At 45.7% G+C, this 26,283-nt stretch overlaps 1 pseudogene; it reads right to left on the bottom strand.

The window, feature by feature from the left end:
* The window catches only part of LOC146188431 (uncharacterized), a 130,669-nt pseudogene extending 126,500 nt beyond the window's left edge, over positions 1 to 4,169 (bottom strand).
* Positions 4,170 to 26,283: the final 22,114 nt, after the last annotated feature.

Raw genomic sequence — 26,283 nt, 5'->3', positions numbered from 1 at the left:
TTTGAATCGCACATGAGAGCATTTCATAGGCATGTGAACTTGGAGCGCTCCTGTCGCCGCCTCGTATTAAAATTATATGCGGACATTGCCGGTACACACTCATCGATCGATAAGTTGTCAGACATGAAGAGCGTTTCCGAAACACACAAACTGCATTAGGCAAGCAAGTTTTAAGGTGTACCATAAATGCAGCAGCTCTTGACGACAATGTTCCACATATCCACTAGAGAGACAGCGAAGAATCTACTTAGAGATGCCTTTTTGCTGAATGGTGTTTATTTTAGAGCTCGAGTTCATATATTTCCAATGGAAATGAATTTGCATCTCTGTCAGGATATCTGAGCTCGATACATTCAAAGTGGTCGCCTAAACAGGTCGATAAAATATACAAAATTGGAGGCTTGTATATTGTTATGCACCGGGTACAAAATAACATTTTAAAGTTCCATCCTGAATTATGTGTGGCAGCTAAAAGTTTCGAAGAGACCTCTTAAAGTATGTTCGTGGGAGCCAAATGGGTCTCTTGCACCATTCAGGGTGCATACAAATAAGCACGGTGAAAAGACGGCCATACGGTGACCTGGTTGTGGTGTTGCAATTGGAAACACGAAATGCCGCTCCACGCGATTGCATTCACTTATACTGGTCATGTTTTTTCAATACGCACAAAGAATATAAGGGTTCCGGTGTTATATAACCTACATACACACATATATATATATATATATATATATATATATATATATATATATATATATATATATATATATATATATATATATACAGGGTGTTTCATCTAAGATTTTACCTATTTTTTTTAAATAGGAAAGTTAAGTTTTATTGTCGATTCTTCTTTTAGCTGTTGTATTAAGAGTAGAGAAAAATCAGGAGCCTTAAAGGGTACTAATTAGGTTAAAAATTAACAAAATTTGCCTAATTAACTTTTTATTTATACCAGCTAGGAGCTGCTTTCAAATTGCAACAGTGAGCTACCGGTGTGAGAATGCCAAATAGTATTTTAAACGACAAGAAACGCGCATTTCTTAAGGACTGCAGCGCTGGCAATTCTGGCCGCTTTCGACGCACGAAAACGAAACCTAGCAGTCGAGGCGCACACTTATGCACGCCCAGGAGTGACGCAGCCGGACGTCACCGAGAGAAACCAGCCGTCTGGAGGCGGCCGCTGCCGCCCGCGAAATACGCGCCTGGAGCTGCGTCATGGTCTGGTAGGATCTTGAGATATCACCAACGCATTGCGGACGAAGCTTGTCATGGTGCGGGCGTAGCGCTGACGGTATGGGCAAATCAGCCCTCCCTCTCGACTACAAGCTTTGGCTCCCAGAGGGTGAAATAATAAGAAAAGCAGTGCATGCACAGATATCGCACCACTGCATGTGATAACGCAGCGCCAGACGAGTATTTCACGAGCGGCAGCAGCCGCCTTCAGACGGCTTGATTCGCCCGGCAACGTCACGACTGCGTCACCCGTGGGCGCGTACAATTCCGCGCTTCGTCTGCTAGGTTTCGTTTTCGTGCGTCGAAAGTGGCCAGAATTGCCGGTGCTGCAGTCCTTAAGAAATGCACGTTTCTTGTCGTTTAAAATACCATTTGGCATTCTCACACCGGTAGCTCACTGTTGCAATTTGAAAGTAGCGTCTAGCTTGTATAAAGAAAAAGTTAATTAGTTAATCTTAGTTAATTATTAAGCTAATTAGTACGCTTTTGTACACCTGATTTTTCTCTACTCTTAATACAACAGCTAAAAGAAGAATCGACAATAAAACTTAATTTGCCTATTTTTAAAAAATAAGTAAAATCTTAGATGAAACACCCTGTATATATATATATATATATATATATATATATATATATATATGTATGTAGGTTATATAACACCGGAACCCTTATATTCTTTGTGCGTATTGAAAAAACATGACCAGTATAAGTGAATGCAATCGCGTGGAGCGGCATTTCGTGTTTCCAATTGCAACACCACAACCAGGTCACCGTATGGCCGTCTTTTCACCGTGCTTATTTGTATGCACCCTGAATATTGTATGCACCCTGAGTATTTCACGAGCAGCAGCAGCCGCCTTCAGACGGCTTGATTCGCCCGGCAACGTCACGACTGCGTCACCCGTGGGCGCGTACAATTCCGCGTTTCGTCTGCTAGGTTTCGTTTTCGTGCGTCGAAAGTGGCCAGAATTGCCGGTGCTGCAGTCCTTAAGAAATGCACGTTTCTTGTCGTTTAAAATACCATTTGGCATTCTCACACCGGTAGCTCACTGTTGCAATTTGAAAGTAGCGTCTAGCTTGTATAAAGAAAAAGTTAATTAGTTAATCTTAGTTAATTATTAAGCTAATTAGTACGCTTTTGTACACCTGATTTTTCTCTACTCTTAATACAACAGCTAAAAGAAGAATCGACAATAAAACTTAATTTGCCTATTTTTAAAAAATAAGTAAAATCTTAGATGAAACACCCTGTATATATATATATATATATGTATATATATGTATATATATATATATATATATATATATATATATATATATATATATATATATATATATATATATATATGTGTGTGTGTGTGTGTGTGTGTAGGTAAGTAGGTTAAGTAGGTTAAGTAAATAGATGTGCGTGTTAGGTAGGTGTAGGTAGGTAGGTAGGTAGGCAGGCCAGGCAGGCACCCCGCTGGGGTGGCGCAGTGGTTACGGCACGCGACTACTGTTCCTAATGACGCGATATTGAATCCCAGCCTCGGCGGCCGCTTTTCCCTGCAGGCGAAAAGCAATGCATGCGCCCATATGCTGTGCGATGTCAGTGCACGCTAAAACACCCCAGCTGGTCGAATTTTCCGGAATCCTCCACTACGGCGTATCCCATAGCCTGAGTTGCTTTGGGACGTTAAACCCCACAAACCAACCAAGGTAGGTAGGTAGGCCTTCGTGGCTGTGCATTCCTCATGACATGAACCCTACCCGGCGAAAGATGGCAAGAAATCCACCGCTATCTGCCCAGGGAAGGCTCTGTTCTAAAGCTGCCTTCACAGCTCACCGTGGCGTTTCGCACCATTTGGTTAGTTGTAGCTACGTGCCAGAAAGGTCCCCAGCCCCTGTATGGGAAAGCAGAGGGCAATCTTTGGAGGTTTGGTTTCTGTAAGGCGAACTAAGAACGATGCTCCACCACCTGCGACGGATGATGCCACCACAAACCTTTTTACAGCCTCTACACATGAAGAAGTCTACCAGAAAGCAGTCACACCAAATAATAAAAACTTTGCCTACTTTCCTTCCTGACTACCCTATGTATAAAAGCGGCGGTCGTTCCATCTGAATGGTCGGGGTCTGTACACACGCCATGTATTCATGTGCACTTTGTTACGCCTGATAGTCTGGCTGATTTTGTGATGCAGCATTACACGTTGTTTTTCTGACCTGTTTCGGCAAGTGAACCTTGTTTCCCGCCGATTTTTCGGTTTTTCGTTTTCACGGACCACGTCGATCAGCTAACCCTAGTGAGCCGCCATTACCGAGCTGCCACGGCGAACGCTGCTGCAGAGTCACTGACGCCGACGCCGCACATCTACGGCACGGCGCGGGAAGTAGGGCAAACTCTAAGGAAATGACAAACATGGAGATCGTTGATGGAGAGAATATAAGCCCCGAGGACATGATACAAGGCTCATGGTTCACCGTGAGGAAGTCGAAGGCGCTACCACTCGAGATCGCGGAGGCGCAGACAGACGAAGGAAAATGCGACACGAAGCAAACATCTACGACGAAGGAAGGCAGACGCTTAGCACGCCAATCAATAGAGACGCTGCGTACGCATTTGCCGCCGTGCACGTACAAAATCATTCTGCGGCCGAGAGGCGGCCTAACAAAATTGCTACAGTGACCGCGATAGACGCGGTGAAGATGGCGGCAGGACACGATCCCTCCAAAAATAAGGACGACGTCGTTGTACTCAACCACAAGCAAAACTCGATTATGGTTGGCACCAGCCAAAAAGAGAAGATGGAAAAGTATTCAAAAATTACCCACATCCCCTGCGGAGAAAATCGCATCGACACATTTGCCTACTTAGCGTCTCCTGAAAATTGTGGGAAAGGCGTAATACATGGCATACCTCTATACCACTCCATGGAGTACATCTTGGACATGTTGAATTGCCTCAACAATCCTCGAGTAGTTGGAGCCCGGAGGCTTGGAAAAGACCCCAAGACGGTGCTTATACTCTTCCAGCAAGTGGAGGTGCCCCGATAGATCTTCTATGGAGGCATGCCTCTGAAGTGCCAACTTTATCGCAAGAAATATGAAGTTTGTGAATCGTGCGGGAGACTTGGACACCGTTCAGATGTCTGCCCGGACCCCGACAACATAGGATGGAGGGGGTGCGGCATGGAGCTCCCACCACAGGAGCATCGCTGTGAGCCAAAGTGCATGCTCTGTGGAAAAGCCCATATTCTCGGAGACAAGAAGTGCAAGGAAATGTATCGCACCCCGCATCACGTTAAGAAGAAGGCATGGGACAAGCTGACTCAACAGCAACAGCAGCAACATCAACAGCCGCAAGCTCAAGACCAACCCCCAACGGGTCAGCGCAGTAGATCAAAGAGCAAGCAAGGGCGAGAGTTCAAGGTCAGGGACGAATCCTTTCCCCGGCTAGACGGCAACAAGACGGAACTGGTGGAATGTTCCAGCTCACGGGACCCGGCGGACGCCTGGCGGCGGAGCGGCAGCCAGGAGCAGCAGGGGGTGAGTTTCGCAGATATGGTCTCCCAGAAGGAATTGGCAAAACTAAGAGATGAAAATAGACAGCTTAGAAGCATGCTACAAAATCTTAATGGGGTAGTAGATTCCCTTCGAGGTCAAATTCAAAATCTGCAACAGCAGGGGCAGTCCAGATCTGGCACAGCCGCTAATCTGAATATCAGGCCCAATACGCAGAACGCTAAAGAGGATAGCATGATCACTGACACGGCAAGCCCTCCACCTGTAAAACGGAAGATACGCGAGGATCCCTCCGAAGAAAAATCAGTAGAAGAAAGGGTGCCCCGAATTGAGGGGGCGCTAGATTCGATGGCCGCCTCCCTAAATCAAATCACCTCTCAACTCCAGACGCTTGTGGGGGCAGTGCAAAAACAAGCTGAGGAGTCTCAAGTACTCCGGAACGAGCTGCTAGGCATCAACGCCTGGCAGCAGAACATCGAACAGACCCTTGCGAGTAAACATGGCTCGCAAGGCTAAGCATGAGATATGGCAGTGGAACTGTCGCGGATTCCGAAGAAAACGGCTGGTGCTGCAGCAGTTCCTCGCAACGATAGAACATGCGCCTCTCGCATTAGCACTTCAGGAAACCGGGGGACCGGCTAAACTTTCGGGATACCAAGCATTCCACAGCGATAAGGGGGAGCGGGCGGCAGTGACAACTTTAGTTAAAAGAAATATGGCAGCAGTACAACACGACCTCGCATCGCCAGAGATAGAAAGTGTTTTTGTGGAGATTATCCTGGGAACCAGTCCTAGGGCCAGTATCTTCCTTCTCAATATTTACAGCTCACCGAGGCAGCGCTAGGCCAGATTCAGGACTTTGCTCCGGAAAGCAGAGCAAGTCAGCGGGGAACATCAGTTAGTGATTATGGGTGATTTCAATGCAAGACGCCCTGCGTGGGGATACTGTACACCTTGCCCTAAAGGGAGGCAGTTGTGGGAGGATACACAAGACCTAGGGTACACTATACATACAGATCCTACCTGTCCGACACGAATTGGGAACAGTGTTAGCGTCGACACATCCCCCGACCTCACACTATCTAGGCGCACCCTCAGTCCCCAGTGGAACAACACGGACATGAACTTCGGTAGCGATCACTACATAATCGCGCTTAAACTTGGGGGTGGCCCTGGCCCCAAACGTCGTGCAAAGCCGGCGATAGTGGAATGGGACAAATTTCGGGACAACAGGACAGGCGACAATGAAGGAAAAATAACCGACCTCGACACGTGGGTTGCACAACTAAAGTCCGACGTCAAGGCAGCAACTAAATATCTCGATGACGCTAACGCTCCGGATTTAGTGGATAGTCGTCTTCTCCGCATGTGGGAGGCAAAGGAACGAATGGAAAGGAGACTTAAGGGGCAGCGGTGGAATCGTAACCTAAGGCGCAAGATAGCTCGGCATAATAAGGCCATTGAAGATTACGCTTTCAAGCTATGCGAGCAAAACTGGGGGGATCGATGCGAACACATGGAGAATAATATGAGCATGCCTAAGACCTGGGGACTTCTTCGTCACCTTCTGGACCCTGAGAGCTCGAAAGCTCAAGTAAGCACTAACCTCATGAAGATTAGACACTCCTTTCCAGGAGATGACGAGAAGTTCTTTCTACAGTTGCAAGACTTGTATGTTAGCGATACAAGCAGGATGCCCCTTCCCGATTACTTAGGGGACGCCAATGATGAGCTTGATGCCCCTATTAGCACGGCAGAAGTAAGAGCAGAGATTTTTCGGCTTAGAACCAACACGGCACCGGGCCCAGATGGTATCACTAATAAAATGCTGCGAAACCTAGATGACCAATCGGTAGCCGCACTAACTCAGCTTATGCACGAGTGCTGGGAGAAAGGGGAAATACCTCAGCAGTGGAAAACGGCTGACATTATTCTCATACCCAAGCCTGGTAAGCCACTTCGGATAGACAATCTACGGCCAATATCGCTAACATCATGCTTGGGAAAGCTACTAGAGCATGTTATCCTAACCAGGCTCACCAAATATATTGATAGACACGACCTTTTCCCGCGGGAAATGATAGGCTTCCGCTCTCATCTCTCGACTCAGGACCTCATGGTCCAGTTGGAACATGACATTATCCGGTCCAAGAGTAAAGATACTAAGGCCATCCTTGGCCTCGATCTAAAGAAGGCATTCGATAATATCTCACACCAGGGAGTCATGGACGGCCTATCAGCATTGAATGTAGGGACAAAAACGTATAACTACATCAAAAACTTTTTGAGTGGGCGTAGTGCCCGCTTTAAATTTCGCGATAGCACATCGTCACTTTTCCCTCTGGGCAGTAGGGGTACTCCTCAGGGTTCGGTACTCTCGCCTCTTCTCTTCAACATAGCAATGGCAAAATTAGCAGAACAACTACGACGTTACCCTCATTTAAATTTTAGTATTTATGCTGACGACATTACACTATGGATCAGCCGGGGTAGCGATGCCGTAATTGAACACACGCTACAAGAGGCGGTGGACACGATCGTGCGGTTTGTAGCAGAACGTGGACTTACATGCTCGCCGGAAAAATCAGAATTCTTAATTTACAATCCACGGTGCCTGCGGAAAGAGCGTAAAGTGGATATACAGATTTCGGTACAAGGACATCAAGTTCCCCAGGTATCGCAGATCCGTATATTAGGTCTCCTTCTCCAAGATAACGGCTACAACGGAGAAACTATTAAAAAGCTTGAGCGGCATGTATCTCAAACAGTTAGCCTCATCCGCCGAGTTTCGAGTAAAGGCAGAGGACTAAAGGAAAAAAATCTTCTGCGCGTAATCCAGGCATTTATCATTAGTCGAATCAGCTATTCTACGCCATACTTACCCCTTAAGGCAGCAGAACGACAGAAATTAGAGAGCCTCATCCGCACAAGTATTAAAAGAGCCCTTGGACTCCCGCGCTGTACTTCCACCGCTAGCCTCCTGCAACTGGGCATCCATAACACATGGGATGAAATCGCGGAAGCGGTACGCACTTCACAGGTAGAACGGCTCCGCCTAACCGCCGCAGGCAGATCCATTCTAGAAAAACTGGGCATCGACACTTGGGGAGGCGCTCAGACAAAATCTGAAATAGACATGGCTGTACGGGACAGGCTATGGATACCTCCGCTGCCAAAAAACATGCATCCCGAACACCATACGGAGCGTCGGGAAAAAAGAGCTCAAATGCTCAGTAGGAATTTTAGCCGCTTGCCGCCGGAGGAAGTAGCCTTTGTAGATGCTGCCGGAGGGGCAAGCTCCTTTATGGTTGCAGCGGTATCGAGTGGGTCGGGTAGACCGATCACCGCGGTCACCCTGAAAACTAGATCTCCTGAGGCAGCTGAGGAAGTGGCTGTAGCTCTAGCCTGCGCCCAGACAAAGGCGCGTTTCGTGATCTGCGACAGCAAAACTGCCATACGAAATTACAGTCGTGGGTTTATTGCTCCCCAGGCAATTCGAATATTACAGCAATCACCAATCTCGAGAACTATACAGCTGATTTGGACTCCATCGCACACTGGCGTTCCCGGCAACGAATCCGCCCATGCCATGGCTCGAGGGCTCTACCACCGAGCCGGTGGCAGAGAGGGCGGACTTGGAGCGGGGACCATAGAGTGTGCCAAATCTTACACAGAAATTCTGCAGCATTATAGACTCAGTAGACGGGTGGCTGCTGCGCCAGCCCCTACCCTAAATTTCAGGCAGGCCGTCGTCTGGCGTCGCCTTCAGACTGGGACATTTCCGCACCCGCTCCTGGTGAGCCATATGCTCCCAGGAGAAAGATCTGAATTGTGTGCAAACTGTGACTCGAGAGGGACCCTCGAACACATCCTCTGGGACTGCCCCTTTTCTCCCGGGAGGGGTCTAAATCTGACGCCGTAACTCTGGGAGACCATGCTGCGCTGCTCGGACCCTGAGCTCCAGCTAGCCGCCATCCAGCTGGCCTGGGACGCCGCCGGCCAACAACGTCTGCCGGCCTGCGTCTGAGGCGGGGCACCCGCCATCCATCCCAAGCGACGGAGGGCCGGAGCCTCTTCATCCGCTGGAATCAATAAAAAGTTCTGCTCTCTCTCCTAGATGATGCCTCCTCTTTTGCCGTCATCTGCTGATCCTTTCCGCGGTAACCAGTGTTGACATGGCAACGAGTTTGGTGCTTGCAATCGCACAGCAATAAGTGTTGGCTCCGGCGGCATGTTTGCAAACCTCCAGCAACAACTGATGGGCTATGGTTGAATGTTCCAGACGTGATCCTGCAACGAGAGGGTGTCACCGGCGGGATCACGACAATCGGCACCACTGGGTAAATGCGGTCAACGCTATACGGACCAGCTAATCAGCACACGAAAGTAGTGCAGCGATCCAAGCTGTGTCATGAGTACATCTGAAAGAATTCGCTGGAATCTTGGCTGCGAGGTTTGGTGAGCGTCGGACTATCTTCCACTTAGTCTTACCGGAACCTTTTTAGCGCATAAATCATTATCATCATCAGCCTGACTACACCCACTACAGGCCGAAGGCCTCCCCCATATTTCTCCAATTAACCCGGTTCTGTGCTAGCTGCATCCACTTCACCCCTGCAAACGTCTTAACCTCATCTGCCCACCTAACTTTCTGCCGCCCCCTGCTACGCTTTCCTTCACTTGGAATCCAGTTAGTTACCCTAAGCGACCATCGGTTATCCTCTCTTCGCAATACATGTCCTGCCCAAGCCCATTTCTTCTTCTTAAGTTCCACTAGAATGTCGGTAACTTGAGTTATTTCTCTGACCCACTCGGCACGCTTCCTATCTCTTAACGTTACCCCTACCATTTTTCTTTCCATAGCCCTCTGGGTTGTCCTCAACTTAAGTAGAACTCCCTTGGTTGGCCTTCACGTTTCAGCCCCATAGGTTAGTACAGGTAAGATGCAACTGTTATATACTTTCCTCTTCAGCGATACCGGTAAGCTGCTAGTCATAATCTGCGAGTGCTTGCCAAATGCGCTCCATCCCAATCTTATTCTTCTTGTTATTTCCTTTTCATGGTACGGATCTGCAGTTATTACCTGTCCTAAGTAGACATATTCGCCTACTACTTCCAGTACTTCGCTACCTAATGTAAACTGCTGTTCCTTCCCGAGGATGTTGAACATTACCGTAGTCTTCTGCATATTGATTTTCAAGCACGACCTTTCTACTTTTCCTGTCGAGGTCATCTATCATTATTTGCAGTTCATCCCCCGAGTTGCTTAGCAAGGCAGTGTCATCAGCAAATCGCAGATTACTGAGGTATTCTTCATCTATCCTTATCCCAAACTGCTTCCATTCCAAGTCTCTGAATACTTCCTCTAAGTAAGCTGTGAATAGTACTGGGGAGATTGTGTCTCCTTGCCTAACACCTTTCTTTATGGGAATTTTGTTACTTTCTTTATGCAGAACTATGGTTGCTGTGCAGCCACTGTACATATCTTCCAGCACTTTCACGTACGGCTCGTCTACACCCTGATTTCGCAATGCCTGCATCACCGCCGAGGTTTCAACTGAGTCAAATGCTTTTTTGTAATCAATGAATGCTATGTATAAGGGCTGGTTATATTCCGAGCATTTTTCTATCACCTGATTGATGGTATGGATATGGTCGATAGTAGAGTACCGTTTCCGAAACCCTCCTTGATAATACCTTATAAAAATAGCGCATAAAAATAACTAGTAATTGTGGTTTTAGTCGATGATGAGTTATGTCCAGAGAGCAACTATAGGCGGTAGAGGAAGCAGCACTCAGAACAGCGATAGACTTGTTATGAAACCACACAGGAGTAGACATCGTTGCGCAGACCGAAATCTCTGTAACTTGCGAAATTGTTGCATCTATATGTCTCCGCCAAACTCAAAAAACGATAAATTTTAAAGGCGCATTATTCCCTTTGAGGCTGAATATGAGCTTTCAGGATGAATTGTAATCACCTAAGTGGGAAACTTCAAATTTAAGAGGAAAAAGAACTCTAATATAAGGAGAAAGAAGAGCGGCACAATAAGGAGAGAGCACGACAGGAGCCTATTGGATAACAAGAGAAAGAGGAGCGGCAGCTTAGAGACACTGTAGAAATGAAGCACCTGGAGATAACGCGCTCGCATTGCGAGAGAGGCACACGCTGCAAGAGAACAGAAATGGTTCAAAAAGACGAAACGTTTGGGGCCCTTTAGACCTGAGCAGTAAATTGGTTTGCTCCCATTAAGCTTTTTCGAAACACTTGGCCACAGCGCTTGCTCACTTTGTTACACATTGAGGTGGCGGGCGTAGTCAGTGGCACGAAGAAAAAGAAAGCCAGATCGCTGCGATAAAGTGAAATCTAGTCAGGAGAAAAAATAAAGGCTGTCAACTGAAGCATTCTGTCGGATGCTCCGGGAAATCGCCAAGTGCAAAAACGAGTCATATGTAAAATTTGCTTAAGAGCTTATGTCCAAAACGCAGGTGTGGAAATAAGAGAAAGTACATAACGATTTCGGCAAAGTTTTGCAATGTTTTGGACAGGTACAGCGTTAGCAGTCAGTTGTCTGGAAACATGCTGGACTGGGTCGTGATGAGGCAATTTTTAGTACGGTGAATAGAGCGGGCGAACGCGCTACGCAGAGTGCACTGAGGAATTTGAAATGAGTCTAGTTCTCGAAGACAAGGCCGTCACGGCCAGACAGGGGAATTCGGATCCATGTCTGACAAGCCGAAGGACATGCCCATTGGAAGAAGAGATGAAAAAATGGCGTGGACGCCGAAACCATACGGACCGAACCTAGTTGAGCGGCGGTAACCGAAGCCTACCACACAAATAGTTTCAGGCACGTAAACCGCGCGTTTGTTATTCGTCCCTCTCACTTTTAGGCGCAGTTGTCCACACACTAAAGCAAATTGTGTCATTTTGTCGTTATGCTGCACTGATCAGAACGTGAAGCTTATCAGGCCGTACAATGCGAGACATCCTGGTAAACGGGAAAAAGTGGTTCGTAATTCTGGCGCTACTTGGATGTAGTTTACCACTCGTGGCGCAGTGGTTACGGCGCTCGACTACTGTTCCCAAGGACGCGGGATCGAGTCCCGGCCTCGGCGGCCGCTTTTCCATGGAGGCGAAAAGCAAGGCGCCCGTGTGCTGTGCGATGTCAGTGCACGTTAAAGAACCCCAGGTGGTCGAAATTTCCGGAGTCCTCCACTACGGCGTCTCTCAAAGCCTGAGTTGCTTTGGGACGTTAAACCCCACAAACCAAACCAAACCAAACTCTTTCGTGGTACCCAAGATGGTCACTTGAGGGCGCGTGGATCCACGTAGCCATATCGTCTATAACGTGCCTCGGTCCATAGCTAATGTGCAAGTTGATGAAAATTTTGGCACATTTCAGAAGGATGCCGCGATTTCATCTATGCTTTCACAACAGTGCCATTGCTTACTCGCGAACAGGTCCGATTAACTCCTGCGAAGAAATCAGTTTTAAGTTAGGCGAGACGAGTGTTCAGGCGTTCAACAGATCGAGAGCTTGGAAGCCAGCTGTAAGGGCGGTGGCTGCTCATCCGACAACGTAAATGATAAACAGTCATAACCAACGCTGTAGAACAGTGCTAGAGAGTCCGAGGCGACCCTGTCGAAAGCTGAGAACATTGACTGATGTACATTGCCGAACTGCGACACAAGGGCGTAGCTTATGTTGTTGAGCACTGATAAAAAGCTGTAAGCAACGCTTTCAAATGCTTAGAAACAGTCAGAGGTGCTGCGCACGTATTCAGAGTACGTGCTAACTAGGAAAACGCTAGCTTGAAAGGTGCCTCAGGTGGTACTAACAAGAAGGGCCAATGAAAATGTGCTTGACAGGCGTAAGTTGCTTGACACACAGGAAGAGGCAGCGGTGTTAGATAGGTACCAAACCAAAGCCACGTTTGAACCCGCTGCTTGTCAAGTTAAGGACAGAGCACTGCGTGTAAGGAAGCAATCTCATAGATCATGTGTTGCATACTAACCATTGTTGTTGTTGTTGTTGTGGCTGTAGGAAGAAGGAAAAGAAAATGCACGGGCCTGCTACTGGCTCTGTAGCTGAGCCACCTCCGCTGCCTCGTGCAGAAAGAAGAGAATATAGAGAAGAAAGAAAAGGAAGAGGGAAAGAAAGACGGGCGCCGCAACAACAGCCGTCGTCCCCCACGAGCGGTGGCGTGTGCAATGACGGCCTAGAACAGATGAAAATTCAGTGCCAGGCTGGCCCCCGCCGCAAGCGGCGGTGACCCACCTGTACCACCCCCATCAGGGGAGAAGGCGATCAGTCGTAGGTCTCTTCATCGACAGCTGCTGACAAGGAAGGCCCTAAGCTAAGATGGGAGTCAGGCGCTCGCTCTTCTGGGAAATCTTCGTGTCGTCGAAAGTCAGGCTCTTCTAACGCTACCACGACGGGTAAAGGCTCGCGAAGTACGCGGGTCGCAGCACTGAATGCTTATTCCTACGTGCGCGCCTAGAGAGACTGAAAGATGTGAAACTCTAGCACACATGTTGTGTTAAAGTGCACTAATACTTGTTTTGATCATTATGGTTTGAGTATTGTATAAGGATTTACTCTATTTAATGGATGGATACACTAAAAAAGAGCATGTGTATATGTATATGCATGTGTATATGTAGCATAAGTTTTGGAGTATTTTGCTGATAAGCATTTCTTGCTTCAGTCATAGTGTTTCATACAAGCTGATTAAAAGTTTTTTGAATGATTTGTAGACACAAGTAATCTGGTTCCATGTGCAGCTATAGAAGTAATATGAGAGGGAACACAGGAGCACATGGCCTAGACGCTTTGCAGAGCGCTGCCCCGACTGGTGATAAAAATCGGCTGTAAAGGCACATGCAAAAAACGTTTCGCAAGCTGCTCTTTCCGAGCACGCCTGTGGTGCCACCCATTCTTGTCTTCTTTTTTTGAAACCTCTTTGCCAAATGCTAAGTTTCCGTCCTCTCGTGGTTCCTGTCATACTGCTTCTAGCTTTACCATTCTGTCTGCCTGCGTCATTTATACATGCTGAGGTTTTCTGCTTGCCGAACAAAATCGAAACAATTCACATATATCTTCAATGAGATGGGCAGTTAATCAACACCCATTAATTTCCAAGACTGTATTTCTTGCCCATTCAAGTAACTATACGGTCCCGAAGGTGGTATAGAAGAGGCGGTTGTCTAAATTTAAAAACAAAGGTTATGAAACCACGCAAGAGTAGAATTACTTTGGCCTTTGTCTTGCCTCGCAAAGGTAAAAAAAAACTTTTGATGGTCCAAATTAGTGACTGGTTGGACCACGGATTGGTATTGTGGACACTAACAGTTGTCAATTCAGCTGGAAGCATATTCCTGACTCACTTATATGTCCATTTGCGTTCTTCTAACCTATATTGAAGGAATTTAGTACTACGTGGGGTACACGTGTTCACAGCTAAATGAAAAATGTGTGTGTGTGTTGGGGGGGGGGGGGGGGGTTAGTATGCATGGCTTGAATCTAGTGATAGAGCGAAAGCTGTGAGTGTTGCAGCGAATTTTTCTGCGGACATCTGGATTTAATGTGCCGCCGTCACACCGTTCGAACGAACCTTCTGTCCTAGCAACTCGCTGTTGTCTTTCGCCTAGACGCAAAGATGGAGGAACTCTGTCAGCAATATATCTAAAGTAGAGCACTAAAGTTTTTCCTATCCTATCCTATCCTATCCTATCCTATCCTATCCTATCCTCGCCTCTAGCAAATACCGAGTTATCTGTCCTCTTCGTCATCTTTTACTTCTGCATACGGCATAGCTAGCGCCGTATTCCCCTAGCGCAGTGTAGCTTTCACCACAAAAACACCTGAATAGAGATTACTAATGTACGTTTAGTGATGACTTGAAAGTTTAGGTACAATGTTTCACTTTTTATTCTTCAAAAAACAACGCGTACAAATTAGTTTCAAACCGTGGAATAAGATAATGAGTTTGAATCCGGTCAGCAGGAATGGCTAATAAGATTATGAGATTTGTATATACATTCTGCAAGCTCAGTTTAAAGTACCTTGCTCGGCTTGGGCTTATCTTGTGTTGCAGTGAGTGCTCGTCTTCTGCAGAGCATAGGACGCAGCTATTGCTACGGTCTTGTGCACCCTAGCCCTCTCGTTCCTATTGATATATGACAATGGTTGCTGAAGCGACTAATTAGATGTGTTTTATGTATGTCAAACACGAAAGTGGCATGACCAACACATTTTGGATGCTACATTTCATCTTCCTCTGATATTGCCGTTTATAAGCAATTCAATTTCCTTATACAAACATAGGGGCGCTGAGAGTTAAGTCATCCATTTTAATCCCGCATAAGGCGGTTTTCATAACCAACTTTAAATACGACTGCCACTGGTTCAATAAACACAGGAAAGATCAGCTTGCCAAGCTTACTGTCCGATGGATGTTCCAAGGTGTCAGAGGCAAGGTTTTCCGGGCTGCTTTCGCGGTGCTCGTAGACGTGGCAGAGTTGACTACGCAGCTTTGGCTCGTCCAATAAAACCGAATTGCAATACCATGCCGTATGATCTACTGAATTTAAAACATGGAATATAATGGACGACCTGCCATACATGGTTCGAGTCGTTGATGAGGTGGCGCTCGAGATGGCTCCTGGGCGATGAATGCAGCGCATGCAATGCCACGTCACGAGGCACGTTCGACGCGACTGCATGATGGGCAGACGTTTCAAGTGGAGGCGCTACGCGTAGGCTCTCGGGCTCGGATCTGTCAACGACACTGTGGAACTCATAGACGTCACAGAGACAACTACAGGAGCGAGTGTAACTTAACAGGTGGGCATGCCGGTTGTGACGCTTGAACAGCGTGTTCGTTCTTGTGATGAAGGACTAGAGGCTGAGCCACCAACGGCAACCATTATACGCGTAGGCTAGGCAACGGCATAACATTTGGCGAGCCGAGCAGCGCTCGCCGTAAGAGGCTGCATATTTTTGGGAAAAGTCATAATTGTTCAGCTAAAAGTGTTGCAGCGGTAAGACAAATTTCTTCCGGCGACAATCATAGCTTTTATTGACCGTTAGGTGGTTGGTAAAACAAAGCCACCGAAAAGCAGTCTTCTAGCCACCCAGCGGCTAGTGCAACCATGACGTGCTTCCAAAATACACCTGTTGCAGAGCGCTGCCGCAAATCCGGTCCATTCACAGCAGCAAACACATGAAGCAGTCACCCATCTTTGTTGCTTTTGGAGCGCAATTAACACGTACAGCATGACCGGAGGTTCTTTATATGCCGCAGCGCGCTCTCTCGCTCTCTCTCTCTCTATATATATATATGTTTCCAACGTTTGGGGCCGGGCCCCGGCCCCAAACGTTGGAAATAAACCTTTGTTTTCGTTTGTGCGCCCCTCCCTCATCTTATACAGATTTCTGGATCCTGGAAGAGTTTTATGAAATATATATATATATATATATATATATATATATATAGAGAGAGAGAGAGAGAGAGAGAGTTTTATGAAATATATATATAATTGTGTGTGTGTGTGTGTGTGTGTGTGTGTGTGTGTGTGTGTGTGTGTGTGTGTGTGTGTGTGTGTGTGTGTGTGTGTGTGTGTGTGTGTGTGTGTGTGTGTGTGTGTGTGAATTTAACGCAACAGATTGCAATACAGAGATTAAGTCGTTGTAACAGGATTTGTCCTTGCACATATCGCATATCTGCCTATCAAATATCTTGCCAGCTTGAGACAGAGACTCCTGCCCACAACATAAAAAATCGGGATGTACCTTTAATAAATAGTATAAAAATAAAAATAAGAATAAAAATTGGATAATTTCGAGGGCCAGAAAGGCACAGTATTTGACTAATATCTCAGTGGAAACATGTACAGAAACGAAACGAAAAACAGCGAGGGAGATTTAAAAAAGATAAACATGTGGCGTTGTGGCAGGCAACACAAAAATCGATCCCCTGAAGGACCTTACCCTGTACTGGCGTCGCACATTACGGACGTCTCCGTTTTGTTTCCATTGAAACACGACCCTCGCTACCGGGTTCGTACACAAGAGTTCAGATCTAGCAACCGAGCGTCATATTCTATGCGTCACCTCGGCGGGTAATATGCCATCATTGTCGCGAAGCCGTCAGCTATGCAGCGTTATTGGTAGTGTCACACACTTGATCTTTATATTTAGCACACTTAGTGAACTTACTCAATAGATAGCTACTAGGATTTCTAAGCGATCGCAAATTGTTTTTATTCGCTCGCGCATAACGTCAAAGTGGTAGGAATTATGACTTTCTTTCCAGAGCGAGAGGCGCATATATTTTTAGCCAACGATGGCAGCTGCGTCTCAGATTGTTACAGTTCAGTTTCCAGATTGTCTCGCTGTTTCTTTGTAGACTTTAAATTGACCACCAAAAAAAAAGCAGAAGCTAGTGCCTGTTCAACAACTACCTAGCATAATCCCTTGTCGATCTAAGCAGTGAAGCACCTGGCTTCTATGCGGGCGCAAGACAGCTCGACACAACAATTCGATCATGGGACCACATTGAGCAATTTACACACCAGACAAAAACTCTCTTTTGTTTCCTCAGATGGCCTGCGAGATTTTGGTATCAAAGTGATTAGTCCTGGCGGTTTATCTTCGAGACGTTAAAGCGAGAGCTGAAGAAGACATTTATATATGTCGTACGCAAAGAGAGGTCAGACCTATTGCTGCACTCATGTGATCAACAATTGCCAGTGAGTCGATCATAATTTTCGTGGTCGAAATTAACATCGTTTCAAACGAGCCATCACTCAAGCAACAGAGGATAAAAAATATAGGTCTATTGACACAAGAGGCAACCAGGAAGTTGCCTCATACGTAAGCCTCCACAAACAAGTGATTTTTTCTTTAAAAGACTTTGCACCATAACACGACCCACAATTCTCGAGACCCTCAGTACAAACACCAAGCACAAATCTCCATTATCCAGTGTTTTGTTAAACGCGGACAAACGCCCTTAAGGGAATCAATTGAAAAGTTTCCCTGTTCAATAGAGTTCTTTTTTATCAATGACATTACATATTTTCAGATATGCGCCTTTCTTAAAGGGCAACCCGGAGGTATTTCGACATTTGCATAGACTGGTAAAGGTTTACTGTAGCCATTTTGGAGAAGAGAAACCTGGGCGAGTTGGTTTGGATAGAAACGTGACATGATATAAAAGCTCAATTAACGCGCACAGGAAGGGTAGAAGGTGGCGCTCGCGAAATCTTGCCCGCACAGAATGCAGGCCTCCTTAAAATTCCAGTCCTAACGCCTGAAGGAAGCACAGTTTTCAGAAGTGACCCTAGCACAAACCTGTGAGCGAATGGAAAAGCTGATCAAGAAACTTTGCCTGAAAAACGCAGGATAGCCAGAAAGTGCAGGGGTCATCGCTTACGTTGACGGGGTTTCACACCGGCTAATGAAAAGTGGCAAACAATACGTTATCAGACGTCTTCAAAGCAGATAAAAAGTAGGGAAGATATGTTCAGCGGTCAACATGCGATTGAGCAAGAGGCATAACAACCCAAAAAAATGCAGTGTCCGCCACAAAGAGGTGTTTTCGCCATTTAAGGTGGCGATAATTTATCAAATATTCTTGCGCTGTGGCAAGACTTACATTGGGCAGATTGGACGATGTCTGGATACACGCTTGGTAGAGCACCGTGATTCCGTGAGCAAAGCACCCAGTTCAAACCTGGTTCTTCACAGGCACGCATATTTTCTACCAAAATCCTACCCAATTATCGTGCGAAGTCAGTGAAGCATTTTTTTTTTCTGGCAAGTAGAGGAGACATGTGTTTCAAAAACCTGTATTAGCTTTCACAAGAATGAAATTGCGTGGTTGGATTGAGTGCTCACTCGGCGAAATTGGTTGTTTTTTTGCTCGCAATTCGTAGATTACTGTGGCGGTGGAAACATTTGTTAATAATGATAGTGTTTATTCATTCTCTTAAATGAATGTTACGCTGTGTGTGTATGAAAGGCAGCCCTTCCTGAATGAAGATTGTTAGTCAACGCCTTGTTGTCTCACCTCTCCCCTTCCTGTGCGTAACTAAAATGAAGAAAAAATGACAGGTGTGACCATTTAAGAGACACTCAAAGGGAAGGTTCAGTTCAGTTCACTTCAGTCGTTCAATCGTGTCCGACTCTTCGTGACCCTATGGACCATATCACGCCACGCTTTCCGGTCTCTCACTAACTTTCTATCATCACCTAACTTGATGCCATCTAACCACCGCGTTCGCTGCCTACCCCTTCTCCGGTAACCCTCAAACTTTCCCAACATCAAATCTTTCTCCAGCGACTCCTCTCTTATCATAGGATGACCAAAGTAGCTGAGCTTTAACTTTAGAATTTTACCCTCCAATGACCAGTCAGGGTTTATGTTCGACAATATCGACTGACTTGATCATCTGGCAGTCCAAGGAGCTCTCAAGAGTCTCCGCCAGCACCACAATTCAAACACGTCAATTATTAGACGGACAGCCTTCTTCACAGTCCAACTCTCGCATCCATACATCACAACTTGAAAGACCATAGCACGAGTTATACGGAACTTGGTGGTCAGTCTAATGTCTCTGCTCTTTACTTGGCGGTCAAGGCTAGCCATTGCTCTCTTTCCCAGAAGCAGGCGTCTTCTAATTTCATGGCGGCAGTCTCCTTCCGAGGTAATCTTGGAGCCCTAAATGAGAAAATCTGTCACAGCTTCCACTTCTTAACCCTTGATGCTCCAGGACTTGTTAGGGCAAGACGCCATAATCTTTGTTTTTTTAATGTTCAGTTTAAACCCAAACTTCTCACTCTCTTCTTGTACCAGCATCAGCGGTCTCTTGAGTTCCACTTCACTTTCTGCAAATAAAGTGGTATCATCCGCATATCTAAGGTTGTTGATACGTTTTCCAGCAACCTTCACTCCAGCTGAAGACTCGTCCAGACCGGCCTTCCTCATGATGCCCTCTGAATATAGGTTAAATAGGCAGGGCGACAGTATGCAGCCTTGTCTCACTCCTTTCTCAATCGGAAACCAATCAGTAATAGCATGCCCAGTTCTGACTGTGGCCTCCTGCCCTTCATAAAGGTTCCTGAGGAGACAGATGAGGTGAATTGTAACTCTCATCTCTTCGGAGAGCTTGCCACAACCTGCTGGGATCTACGCAGTCAAACGCTTTCGCATAATGAATAAAGAATATGTAGATGCGCTTCTGGAACTCTCTTGCTTTTTTCATGATCCAGCGAAGGTTGCAATCTGGTCTCTAGTTCCTATGCCCTTGCGAAACCCAGCTTGCACGGCCGGAAGCTCCCGATCTACATACTGCTGCAGTCTACCTTGGAGGCTTTTTAACATCACCTTGCTAGCATGCGAAATAAGCGCGATTGTGCGGTAGTTGAAACAATCTTTGGCACTGCCTTTCTTTGGAATGGGGATGTAAACTGACCTCCTCCAAACCTGTGGACACTGCAGGGTTGTCCAAATTTGCTGACATAATGTATACAGAATGTTAACAGGTAAGGTAATGTAGAAGTATGCAATATTAAACAACAATTTATCGCCATTGCGTGCTCCAGGGTAAATTTTTCGCGCTTTCCAGTTTAACAGGAGGCAGGGAGTGAGTCACACATTGTTTTCATGAACGCCTATCAAATGGTTTCCCGCCTATGATTCGTAATGATGCGATATTTTGCATTCAAACATGTGCTTCACATTCATTGCCACTTCAAAGCACTTATGTTTTAGGTTTACATGCTGACACTTACCGGCACGTTGAAGAAAAATATTCATTCCAGTGTCCCGTCAGTAGCAAAATCCAGGATGAGTACCGTTCGTGTCGCAGAGCTTTCAGAGATGAGCAGCTGCGCGTAAAGTAGCACAGGTTTTACTACGTTCAATACATGAACTTTGGGATTTTGCTCCGCTCGAGATAACATTTATGTTTCAGATATATTTATACATGTGAACCGAATCCACGGGTTGCTAAGGACACGAGTTAACCACCTCGAAGAAACATTCCACCTCATGACCACCGAAGCAATTTAGACACATTTTATTCAAATATCGAACACCATACAGTCAATAAGATAATATTATAGGCCCCATCCAGCGTTTATTATCTCCCCTGACAGTTAAAAAAATCAGATGTTATTCTGAATAATTAAAATTGTGCTAACAGCTTTTGTCTTATTTATATGCTGCAACAGAAGTTTTCTGCTGCTGTAGCGTGATTATTGAATTCCGCCCTCGTCTTCACATGCATGGCTGAAAACCGAGTTTTTTGAAACCAGTATGTTACGCGAAGGAACGTTGGGTTTTTAAATGCGCCGCAAATATTTTTTATAGTAGTTTTTTTTTTCGGAGATTAAACTACACAGGGGCACACGGCTTTTGAAGTGAAATCTTCCTTTATGAGACGGAGGTAAATATTTGGAGTGAAGAAAATTTCTTCACGTAGCTGCAGTAGAAGGCAAGTCTGTATGGGAACGGCGCTGAGCAAAATGAAAAGCTGGTGTGCCGCTCCTGTATTCATGGCGACGTCCAGAAAGAGCACTGACCACTCAGACAAGGGCTGTATTAACATGCGCAATTTGCAACGAGGCTGTAGACACTCAAGCGCGAAAACAAATGACGGTTGCTACTTTCTAATTTTTTGCTAACGAAGAACTTTGCGAGAAAACTACACCCCTTTATCTCGGCAATATTAGTGCAAACAACTTAGGGAAATGCTGCTGGCAGTGAGTCAAAAAACGCTTATACACTCCTTCTGTGGCTTATATCCTATGTGCGCACGAATCCCTATATACGGCGCAAAGAAAAACTCGTACAGAATTGCGGAGGTGCAGTAAACAATAGGATATATACTTTTTGCTTTTACTATATTTTATTTGAGGACTGCACACACGGCAATACATTTGTCAGTACGAGAAACGTTCTGCAACGCTTACATCATTGATTCAAAATAGGAAATTCCAGAAAAAATAACAATACACTGGATGTTTCTCGCGTAACATTCTACAGAAAGGCAAAATATAGCACATCAGAAAAAAGAATTAACAAAAAGTCAGATTAAGTTCCACCCTCAGACCGACTGTCTAAAGTGCTCGAACGGGCTGTTTGTGGCTGCATGCGAAACAGTTACCATTAACACTTGGTTTGAGATAGCTTGCTCTGCCAAACTGATTACAGCACCGGCTGCTTTATTGAAGTTTCTATTCAAAGCAGCGATTGCATTTGAGCAGCCGGAAAGGCGCTGTGAGCCACAAAAACACAGACCAGAGAACACGTCTCCTCACGCCGCACTGATAGGACCGTCACGCGCTGGTGCATTACTGCGCACTTGGCGGTAGTTAAAAATGGCTATATGCCATGTACAGGCTTGTATATGCTTCAAGAAAAGTAAGTGACCTGTCTATTTGGGACGACCAATATGAGCTATATGTGCCGCGACATGCCTTAGACATGGTGGTCGAAGTAATCCTTCAGGCGTAATACAAAGAAAGTCATCTATCTGGTGTCTCTTGTCAAATATATCGAAGAAAGGGCAAGCTGTAGGTGACAAATAAATAGAACACCAGCAGAGGGCATCTCTTTTCGGTGCCCGCGAAATTCGCGATTGGCTACTGCTGGGGCATCTTTCCCCGATCAACTTCCGACAAAATCTTCATGATGGGGAGTGGGAAAGAACAATGATAAATAGCCTGCATATTCGGTCAGAAACTGACTTCATTGCGTCAAAGTTCCGACATGCAAAAGGTTCTGATAAGCGTTATCTCGACTTTTGTTTTCGCGGCCTGCAGCACCGCAAGCGAGGATAGTTGCGGGACAGTCAAGGCAACAGATATACAGGGATGTACCAAATATGCGTGAACACCGCTCAGCGTGGTCGCGTGAAGTTACTGGTACTGGGAAAGTACCACATCCGTTTTCTTTCCGCCGCCGAGCCAAGCCACGCCTCCGACTGATACCGTGTGGTCACGTGGTCACGCGCGGCCCCAAATGATCCATCGGCGTCCCGGGCGCAAGTGCTGCAATAGGGAAACGACTTGCGCGGCGTGCTCCAGAGCGTATCCTGTCGCTCTTAGTGTTTTGCAAGACCAAGGAAAAGGGCTGCAAATGCATAAGTATGCCGCCATCTGCGCTTTAGGGTTCGCCAATAGCTAGGAATCCGGGAGGCCTTACCATTCCGAGCGGTATAACTGAGAGAAAAAGGCCTGACATTTTGGCTACATAAAATAAACTGGGATAAATGTTCACCTACGAGCAACACAAGGCTCTGGGAGTTAAGTGTTTGAATATTCATTGCTCTTCATATTGCTCTGCATGTGAAGAAAAGACTGAGTGTTATAAGGTCAAGGTGATAGAAATTTATGGATGCTGTGTTTGTCAAAATCATTGAATCTATTGCGTGCCTCATGTGAAATTAAAATATTCGATAGAGACGTGTCTTGATTGGAAAGCACACTTGCAGAAAACAAAGGCAATTTTTCAAATAATATCTGACATTTCAAAACATATTGTTGTGTTTTCTCGTAGTTCAACTCAGGCGTAGGTTCTTGCTTTTGTAAACCTTCGTTATCTTTCACGAAATTCTTCCTTTTCTTTATGTGTTATGCCGCTGAGCGCTCGACGGGCCAAATTCTTTGTTATATAGCAAGTTGAAACATGTTGCGTCTCACCTTTTTAATAGCGGCCCCCTGGAATGACAGTTTCTCGCGCGAGCGTGGGCGCTTATTTGTGTCACTCCTTTTCCCGGAATGTTATCAGCAGTCCAGCTCTTGCTTATTATTGTATCTCTTTCTTACATCCAGCCTGCTGGCCACGTAAAGCTTTGTAGTTTTTCTGCGTCTAGCCATTCCATAATGCAGCTTAAATGTAAAAGCTGGTTACATATCAGCAGGGAGCGAAATGATTACTAAATGTGAAGTATCTTTTGTTGAGCTGTGTACTTGCCCCTTTTCTCAGAACGTTGACAGCAATCGAGCCCTCGTTTATTACTGTATCACTTTCTTACCTGCTACTTGCTTCCCGCTTGACATACGCTTTACGAGTTGGCTTGTATTTAGCCCTCATTAAAGCTTTATTTCATAATGTAGACGAAGTCAAAGAAAGCAGTTTGCGGAATTTACACCTTCTCATGTTAAAGGGGCTCAGCGCCAAACAAATGTGTTCCTAACAGATTCGGAATGCGAGTAGCTTCCGCAAATATAATGCGAGATAATCTCGCCGAGTTTCTACATTGTTAATTTCATTCTTATTTTTCTTAATTCTGCTTTACACACAACATACGCACAAAGCCAACGTGCTTGTAATTTGGAATATTTGCCCGATAATCTCTTTTTAGCATCAATAAATTGCAATACAGTATTTAGATGAAGGAAATGGGAGTTTATAAAATATGTCGTATATCATCATTACCTATGATCTCCCCAAAAGGTTAATGAAGTTTAAAGCTGTAATGTAATCTTCAAATGACACAAGGACTTAACAATACTGAAAAACACTGTTCTTTTAAAGCTACAGCGCGAAAATTGATAAGTGCATGCCAAATTTTTGGTTCATGTATGTTTCCAAAGTCGGGAAAATATCTTACCTGCTCGGATATTACTTTCATGCATAAAATGCATACAGCCGATGCATTTAGCTACTGCCTACGCTGCACTCCTTTCAGAACTAACTATTCGCATAAAATCCGAATGCTGTCTTTTAGTACTTTTCTTAAAATGTGAGTGTGACTTCTTGTGACCTGTGGCCAGAAAATTTGAAGAAACGCACCAATTCAGAGTGCTCCTCAGATTCCGAAGCTGTGAGAAACGCGCGCAGCTATGGGCGCGCCCGCTGAGCTAGAACATATATGGCGGCCGGGGCGGGGCGGTGCCGCTATGGCGGTTCCGGTACTTCTCCAGTTCCAGCGACTTTATGGCCGCGCTCCGCGGAGCGTCAGCGAATCCGGCTTGACCGTGCATCGAAATAAAGTCGCGAATGCGCACAGGGGCCCGGAAACGATGCTTCGTGTCATCTGCTACAGCGCGGAGGTGCACCTCTTTTTACATGAAAAGGCACCTAACCGCTGGCAGCGCCTAAATGCACCTAGGTGGCGTTGTCACTCTTCACTCACTGCAGTGCGTTGTACGGTTCTATGGAAGGTTGCCAACTTGTTGTGGAATGTGTTACATAGGGCACGGCTATATCAGTTATCTGCTGGTGAGGCTGATAAGCTCCTGCAAATGAGTGCCAAATGAAGCCGCTGGTCTAAACTAGTGAGGGGATCTCGGTTGATTGGTGAAAGCTCGATCCATATAACACATTCAATATTTTTTCCATCTGGAAAATGACATGCTATCAGTTTGAAAAGTACAGATGCCATTTTTTCTTTGTCACTGATTATTTATCCCGCCCAAGTTGTAAAAAACACTGTAACAGTGAATGCACTGTGCGCTTCCGCGCTACAGCCGACGCTACGAAGCGCCATCTGCATGTCCCTGTGCGCCTTCGCCATTTTGCCTTCATGCGCGGCCTCCCGAACGCACTGACGTTTCGCGGAGCATGGTTACACGGAGCCGTGTTCGAAAACTTGGACGGACCTGTACAGTAAGTATGTTCAGAACAAAGCTGCCTCAGATTAGGCGTTATTGGAATGCGTGACGCATGCAGCCAGAAGTGGGTCCTTTGAGCGCCCAAGACAAATGCGCTGTACAAGGATATAACATCTGTGTTAACGCGTTAGTGTATATGAGTGCTCCAGACAACAAACAAACGTCAATGGCAAATCGCTGAGGCATTGTGTGCATAAAAAATTGCACTTTTGTCGACAAACATTTAATTACCTGTTCATTTTTTTAAATGAACGTATGCTCCAAGCCTTGCATGTTAGTGGAAAGAACTATCAGAAACATATGTGCAGGCATAGAATAAACACCACGATATATATTTCTTGCTTATACCGCACTCTATGCGAACACTACACACAAAAACAGAAAGAAGAAGTGTCAAAAAGAATTCAACGCACATGTGGATCATCAAAATTCGCCTTTTGGTTGAACACTTCATTCCCTTTGTTTTGTTTCAATATTATGCTAGACACACAAGAAGTATTGCACATGAGCAGAAACAGTGCTCACCGACGGTATATAAAGTGTGCACTAAGCATTAACAATCTTCTCCCAAGGCGGTCACACAGTAGATAGAAACTTTGAAATGTTTGTGGCTTGTCGCAGAAGAAAGTGGACCAACTAGCAAGATGACAAATTGAGCGTTGGTTATTTTTATTTCGACCGGGAGAAACCACGTTCATATATGTAAACTCTTCAGGTCGAACTCCCAAGATATCCTGCAGTATAAGGATTTCTCATGCATTTTGAAAGCAAATTGCGGAGTGTTTCAATGAAGAAAAAACAAATGACTAAACAGCAGGGCTGGGCTTCGTAATTGTATGAGCTTTCACAAGTATGGGAAAGTAAGGAGACCTCTTGAACTTCCTCTTTCAACAACGAAGTTCGGCAATAA

Source organism: Amblyomma maculatum, chromosome 5, assembly GCF_055883805.1.
Source record: "Amblyomma maculatum isolate TAMU_Amacu chromosome 5, ASM5588380v1, whole genome shotgun sequence".
Lineage (NCBI taxonomy): Eukaryota > Metazoa > Arthropoda > Arachnida > Ixodida > Ixodidae > Amblyomma > Amblyomma maculatum.
Note: the sequence above shows the minus strand (reverse complement) of the source record. Positions and strands in the feature narration are given on the sequence as shown.